The following is an 8293-nucleotide window of genomic DNA, read 5'->3' as shown; positions in this document are numbered from 1 at the left end:
TAGCAGGATGAAGAAGACTATTATTGATAAAAATATAGTGGTCCTCCCCCCATATTAGTTGTGAGACTCCGTCATAACAAATGTTTTGCCTGAAACCTATCATGACAGATAATTTTCGTCCCTGAAAAAGGGTTTTCATCTTGAAAACATGTGGATCATACGATGAGAAATGGACAACCAAGCCTTCTTTCTTCGTGGGAAACACGAGCCCTTTATTGGACTTGAACCGATGACTTACGCCTTACCATGGCATTACTCTACCGCTGAGTTAAAAGGGCCCCCTCGTCATATATGAATGAGTGAGTCTATTATGGTAGATGGACAACAAATTGGATATGGATGATCCATCTATCTTTATAGATATCAAGTTGAGAACATATATTATAGTAGCTCGTAGGGTAAGGATCGCTATAGTGGAAACTCCGGGCTGAGCTGATACGAAACGAATGGAGACAAGTTATGCCTGAGAGCATTTGCTGAAATATGTTCGTGAGTCATTCCATCTCTTGTATGGCTCTATCGTCATGTTAGGCCCGTGGGATTGACAGAGAGGGTAAGGATGGCTATACTGGAAACTCCAGGCTGAGCTTATATAAAGCGATGATATATTAAACATAATAAAAATATAGTCTCATTAAACTTATAAAAGGGAAAAAAATAATTTAGTTTTAATTAAGATATATCATATTTATGTTAACATAATATTTTTTTAAATAAATATTTTTTTATTAAATATTATATTATATTAATGTAAAAACATAAGATATAAAACAAATTAATTTAGATAAATTTTAAGAATTTACATATTATTTATATATTTTTAAGGAATTGTATTTGAAATTAAATATACATTTTTTGATTAATAAATCTAATGTTATGATAAATATTTATTTTTGAAATTTGATTTATTTAGATTCCAAATAATTGTGACAAATTGAACATGTCACCTCATTCTTTACACTTTAGGGGTTGTCAAATCAAGATAGAGTGAAACCAATCTTTTTGGTTAATAATATTGTTGCATGTTTTCTAAAAAGTATATATTTTAATTCATATATTAATAATATGTGTAATTAATAATAATAGTAAAAATTTAAAATAAATTTATAATATGCTTATGTTTTATGATTTCTTTTACTTTGTGGAATGTGAAATGTATAATAAGTTAACTATTTGGACGGTTTTCATAGAATGAGATTTATTTAAATTTTCCCACTATTTGATTTACATGGTTACACTATTTTTACATTAAATAAATTAGTCCATAATAAATTCAAAAATTGAATAATATATTTTATAGAATAATTAAATATTTGTAAATTAAAGTGATTAACTTTAATTAGAAATAAATTATTAAACTATAAATTTAACTAATTTATCTTTTTATTAGAGGAATAAAAAAAGTATGAAACAATGATGGATTCTCATTATTACTACTATAACCTAACTTGTACCCTTCCATATAAATGGGAAGAATTTAACACTTCATGGGATCATCAATTTTGTGTTTTTAGAAATTAATTTTAAAACTAAGTATTACATTTAAAATATTATTTATATTCAAAATGAAAATAAAAATTATTTTCATTTTTAAAATATATAATTTAAATAAGATCTTTATATATTCAATTTAAATAATAAAATATATAAGTGAAATTTCAACATATTAAAAGTGAAATTTCAAAATAAAATAACTATTTATTCAATGTGTGCATTATTTCTTTTTGAAATTTTCAATAAATATGTAAATATCATTTCCATATATAGATTTTGTAAAAATAAAAATTAAAAAAAAACCTGTGAGATTCACGTGCGTTGATGATAATATTGATTTTAATGTAGTCCATGGCTGGGCGTCTCACAGATTGCTAACCAATAAATATTGCCGATTAATATACGGGATTACTAAAATCAAAATTCTAGTTTATTAAAATTGGGATATTTTTATCTTCATGGCTGAATTGCTGAATATTTGACAATTACACTGTAGTGGTTTATTTAACCACATCTATATTCATCAAACGAAAATTATTTAACCATATCTATATTTGATTGTGAGAATAATTTGGGCGAAACCACATAGAGAATGGTTACAGTAGACACCTGGATCAGAAAGCCTTCCTTAAGGCCCGGAAGGAGCCTTCTGTCCATAAAGATCTTAAAGACCGGTTCCTGGGGGTACACCTCCTCTACATCCAAGAAACCACTCATAGGATTGCTAGGATTGTTAAGAGGCACATTATTCCCTCGACCTTTACACCTCTTAACACCATTTGTAGCTCCCTTCGATCTGTTAAAGATCCTGTCGACCCTAAAGACATGAAACGTGTCTATGTCATTCCCTATTCGTGTGGGGCCCCATACATTGTTGAAACTGGTCATTCTATTAATGAGAGGATTAATAGATTAGTGAGCACTCAGCAGACTTGAAGCATGGAAGGGCTAAGTCCTCAGCCCTTGCAGAGCATGCCGAGAAAACTAAACATCATTTTTGTATCCAGGACGCTCAAGTTATCGCGAGAGTTGCGCAGTTTCACCATCATAAATTTAGGGAAGCCCTTGAGATTGAGAAAAGACCTATTAATCTCAACAGGGATGATGGCGCAGTTTCACCATCATAAATTTAGGGAAGCCCTTGAGATTGAGAAAAGACCTATTAATCTCAACAGGGATGACGGCTGGAAGATTAGTAGTTGTTGGATCCCAACCCTTTTGTCTTAGCCTCTTCTTCGTTTTTCCTTGCATTTTCTCTCTGTTTGTTTAGCTGTCTGCTGTTTTCATATGGTAATAACAGTTTAGTAATAATAATATCATTCTTTTAATAACATTAGACCAATATTATTAGTGTTAAGTATAATATTACTATTATTTAATAATAGTGAAATTTTACCAGAGAATTAAAGTAATAATGATATCACTAGAGTCTCTTTAAATATAGAGAGTATCATCAAACGGCAATTAAAATAGTAACAATAGTAATATTATTCCTTTAATTAAATTACCCACATTATTAGTAAATTTACCCTAGGCTAATATTATTAATAATATTAATTTTAAGTTAATATAATAATATTACTATTGATAATATTAATTTGAAGTTAATATAATAATATTTCTATTAATAATATTAATTTAATATAAATTTGAAGTATATTAATTTAATATAAATTTGAAGTTAATATAATAACATTACTATTGATAATATTAATTTGAAGACTAAAAAAATAAAAAAATAAATATCACCCTAGTCTATTATTAGATTAATAATATTTATTTAAGAAGCTAATAATTGGAATAATATTATAAAATTAAACTATGGTATCTTTAAATAGGATTTACCATAAGATTAGAAAATATAATATTATTTGAATAATTTATTTAACAAACCTTGATCCTTTCCACCTAAGCCCTGGTCTAATCTAGTCATTCAGAGTCTTTTTAACTGTTGGCCGGTCACATATAGCCACTGAAGGACCTGCATTCCCTATTTAACTGATCGCTCACTGTTGGTATACGACCAAAGTCCCACATTGACTAGAAGTGGGGAGGATCATGGGTATATAAGGATGGACAAATATCTCCATTGGTATGAGGCCTTTTGGGGTAAAGCCCAAAAACAAATCCATGAGGGCTTAGGCCCAAAGTGGACAATATCATACCATTGTGGAGATATGTGGTGTCCAGAGTCCTAACAAGTGGTATCAGAGCCATGCTCCGAAGTTAGCCAAGTGGATGAATCCTCGGAATGCCGAACGAAGGTGGTGGGCCCCGATAATATCACGATGGGATCCGTGGATGAGCTCGGTTAGACAGGCGGTGTGCTCCAGATTCTTCATGGGCATGTCCTGGTCCCAACACAGTGAAGAGGAGTTGACCTGGGATAGAGCAAGCTCTCGAGGCAGGTGGTGGTTCCATGTAAGGCGTGTGCTTCCAACGCATTGGAGCAGAGAATCCTGGTTGGTAGAGGGATAATCGTTTGAGGGAAGGCTCGATGGTCCTTTGTTCGAGGGGAGGATTGTTGATATACAACCAAAGTCCCACATTGACTAGAAGTGGGGAGGATCATGGGTATATAAGGATGGACAAATATCTCCATTGGTATGAGGCCTTTTGGGGTAAAGCCCAAAAAGAAATCCATGAGGGCTTAGGCCCAAAGTGGACAATATCATACCATTGTGGAGATATGTGGTGTTCAGAGTCCTAACACTCACTTGTCTTGACGATGAACCAACTGCCATTGAAGGACATGCATTCCTTCCTCAACTTGTCACCATGAACCACACTAGTTAGTTCGAAACTTGTCCTGACCATGAACCACACTAGTTAGTTCGAAACAGGTAGACAAATAATTCACTATGTGATTTTGACAAAATTATTCTCACAATCAAGTAATGGATCACAGAAATCTAAACTCTTTAATCATATTTGTATCCATCAAATTACCAAATATTCAATAAACTAACAATCATAAACTGAATATTAAAATCTTAAGTCGCCAATATAAATGCCTCATCTATAATTCACCATTTCCTCATACAACTAAAAAGGAATAATGCATTATGTTGGGCCATTTCAAAGTGTATTAACTTATTTGAAATTTTCAATAAAAAAATAACGATAGTCAAGTCAATTACATATATAAATTAATGAGAGCTATATTAACATATCCATATATAAAGTTGGAATTACAATTTTAAGTGTTCTGTTAAATTTGGCCATTTAAGTGAGTGCAATAACCAATCTGAAATATTCAAATTACATTTTTATATATAGAATTTGCTAACAAAATTTCATGAGATTTGTTTATGTGGATAGTGATATTCATTTTAATAAAAATTTTAATTTTGTGATAAAAATAAAATTATTATATACTATTTTTTAAATTATAAATTAAATTTAAAATATAAACATGGTATAACAAATTAATTAATAAAATTTACTAGATTTAAAATAATTTTATAAATATCATATATATCAATATAAAGACACTTAAATTTAAAGTAATCTTAAATTTAATGAAGAGGGTTATTATTTTCTATTAGTTAGCTTTTATATAATAATTATTCATACAAATTTACATAAATGTAAAAATACGTAATAAATAAATTTAGAAATATGTATGGACATGAATTTATGTTTAATGGATTAGGTTTTTAATATGGATATCAATTACTGAAAAAAAGAAGGTGTTTTTAAGTTTTTTCATTAAATTATAAATTATTGTTCATACAAAGCATATTATGAACTTGTGAATAAAAGATTTAATTTATAAAAAGAATATGATTTTTTTTTAAATTATATATTATTTTTATATAAATTATAAAATTTATATATTAATTTTATTAGTAACGTTTTTTTATATCAAAAATTTTGAGAGATTTATTCTATAGTTCAGTATGATGTGTAACACTGTTAAGCTCTCATCAAAATTGAAATTTTGTTATATGAGAAAAAAAAAAAACTATACAAAATATTTAAATAATCTCAATTAATAAAAAAATTTACATGAAAAAATTAAACCTTTCTAATATTATGTTAAATCAGTATTTAAAATAAATCTATGCTGATTTAAAACACAAAAGTACAGACTAGCAAACTAATATATACCACTGTCATACAGTATGTCGTAATCTCTACGGTATGGTATAGGATAGGGATAAATATTGCTAAGCAGGTAGAAGGAAAGAGGAAGACATATGAGTATTGCTAAGCAGGTAGAAGGAAAGAGGAAGACATGATGAGTATGGCTCAGAATGATCTTTTCATTCCACTCTGCTTTCTTCATCTTAGACAGTCTCTGCTTCTGTTTCTGCTCATCCAAACTAAACTCATTCTTCATCATCCTTCTCATCAGATTTGGGACTTTCAAATCACCAAAAAAAACCAGAATCATCCGTTCAAATGACTAATCGAACTAATGCTCCAGGGCTAGAGGATAAGGGAATAGGGCAGATAACTCGTGATTCACCCAGAAACAGAGGATTAATATACTCTGGATTGTTGGACATAAATCCAAGTCCAAGTTTAAATCCTTTCTGTTTTTTCTTTTACTTTCATATCTCTTAGGCTTTTGCTGTCTTTGTTGGGTCGATCCCATATTCAAGCTGTGTAAGCCATCCTCGCCCTTGTTTTATGTCTAGATGTTTTCCATTCTTGGTGAAAGATTTGTTTGTGTCAGGTTTTGTAATATGTTGTCAATGAAATATGTCTATTTCTTGTTGCAGATGGCCGCAGCGAGGAGATGGTTTACAGAGATGTATCTTTGCAAACTCGAATTGCTCTCCCAAACCTGAAGCCATCGAAAATCCAGAAAGAGGTCTTCCAGTCAAGATCGAACCCTCAACACTGCTGTGTGAGATGTTCTTCTCTCATCGATGGTAAACACCCACCTAATCGCTGCAATAAATGAGTACACAGGCAAGTAAGTATGATGATGAAACTAATTTATTGTTTTCTGCTTTCTCAGGTGTAGGTGTAGAAAAAGTTAATACAACTATAAGGTATGGCAATGAAATTTTGTGCTGCGATCGTTCACACTTGAGGACAGACGTATGTTATTTGATCGGGGATGTGCGAACCCACACTCAATCTTCCTCTGTTTTCGTTTATTCCCATGAGATTAAAACTACTGAAGAGGAGAAAATCAGGCGATATACACAAAAATGGGAGAGCAGTGTTATGAACACGATTGATGATGTCACTCTCAAACTACTGAGCCGGAGAGATCATGAGAGTGAGCAACAAAATTCGTGCCGAGTGCAGCAGTCGGTGCCTGCAGTGGTGTTCTCAACTGGAGGGTACACAGGAAAGGTTTACCATGAGTTCAACGATGGTTTATTGCCTCTCTATATAACTTCTTTGTATTCGTTCTTGAATACCATGAGTGGTAGATGATGAAATACCAAGATATTGTGAAGCAGCTGAGCAAGTGCCCAGTTATTGATTTCAGGGGAGATAGAAGAGTTCATAGTTTTCCAGAGATGCTTGTGGGGATAAAAGATACATGACGAGTTAACTGTGGAGTCATTGCTCACGAAAACTGGTAAGACCATCAGGGACTTTCAGTCGCCCCTTGCCAAGGCATATGCTCCCCCTAAATTAAAAGCTATGGCTGGATTTACAAACCTGATTAACGAATCCTCTACTGTTCCTCCTTATGGATTAAACACTACTGCATCTATGAACATTAGCAACGTTTTAGTGCCCAGCTCTTTGAAGCCCAAACTCGTAATAATTTCTCGGCCGAAATCGAGAATATTGTTGAATGAGAAATGAATTGTGTTAGTGGCCCAGAAAATTGGAGTTGTTTTTAGTGTGATTCATCCCATTTTCAGGGAGGATAGCACAAGAATCGAACTCGGTGAGACTTCATTTCCACAGCCATTGCCACTTGAGCTACCCCATGATTTATTTTATTTAAGCTAGTTTTTTTATTTTATATATATAGATTCAGCACATGGAAAAATTTTAGGGCACTTTTATTGTGCAGAAATTACCCAAACTTGTAATTTCACCAACCTTGTAATTTCAATAAATTTTTACAAGATTTTAGAGAAATTAGACAAAAAAAAACTTAGTAAAAAATCACACTAAAAGCAATTGGAAAAAAATTAGATTCTAATGGGAAATTTTAAATCCCAAACCAACCACAGACATGGTAGAGATGTTCAGAATTTCGAATTCATGTTCAGAATGTTATGATTTTGAATTCTATGATGAGAATGACTCAGAATGATCTAAAATTCTATTTCCACTTTTCTCTATCTCACCTTAATAACATAGAACTAAAATGAAAAAAGAAACCTAACATGACATTTATGCTAATAAACGTCTTAATTTAGCGATGAGACATCACACGCTCTGCAACATGTTGTATGCAATAAATAGGTGTATTTACTCACAACTTCTTCAACTCCTACCGTCTTTGTCCAATGGAATTACCCTCAATACAATGACTGAATTGTTATTACTATCATTTTTATCTACTGGCAGTAGACATCCAAATCCCCATGAACCCGAAATGACTTAACGGCTTTGAAAAACTCTCTGCCTTAAAAGAAACACGACAGAGCCTATAAAAACACCAATCCCCATGAATCCGAAACTCTCTGCCTTAAAAAAAACACGACAGAGCCTATAAAAACACCAATCCCCATGAATCCGAAAATCTCTGCCTTGAAAAAAAACACGACAGAGCCTATACTGAAAGATAATCGAATTTACAAAAGGAAAGCCCCTGAAAAGACACTAGAATAATTGGTCACATCATTGTAAACAAACTTGTGGGACAAAA

At 31.8% G+C, this 8293-nt stretch overlaps 1 pseudogene; it reads left to right on the top strand.

The window, feature by feature from the left end:
- Nucleotides 1-5901: 5901 nt before the first annotated feature.
- LOC149149026 (xylan glycosyltransferase MUCI21-like) lies at nt 5902-7735 on the top strand (annotated as a pseudogene).
- The last annotated feature ends 558 nt before the right edge of the window (nt 7736-8293 follow it).

The sequence above is a fragment of the Pinus tabuliformis genome, chromosome 9, assembly GCF_031772625.1.
Source record: "Pinus tabuliformis cultivar Carrire ecotype Pingquan chromosome 9, CPIR1, whole genome shotgun sequence".
NCBI classification, from domain to species: domain Eukaryota; kingdom Viridiplantae; phylum Streptophyta; class Pinopsida; order Pinales; family Pinaceae; genus Pinus; species Pinus tabuliformis.
This window is presented reverse-complemented; position numbering and strand designations above follow the sequence as displayed.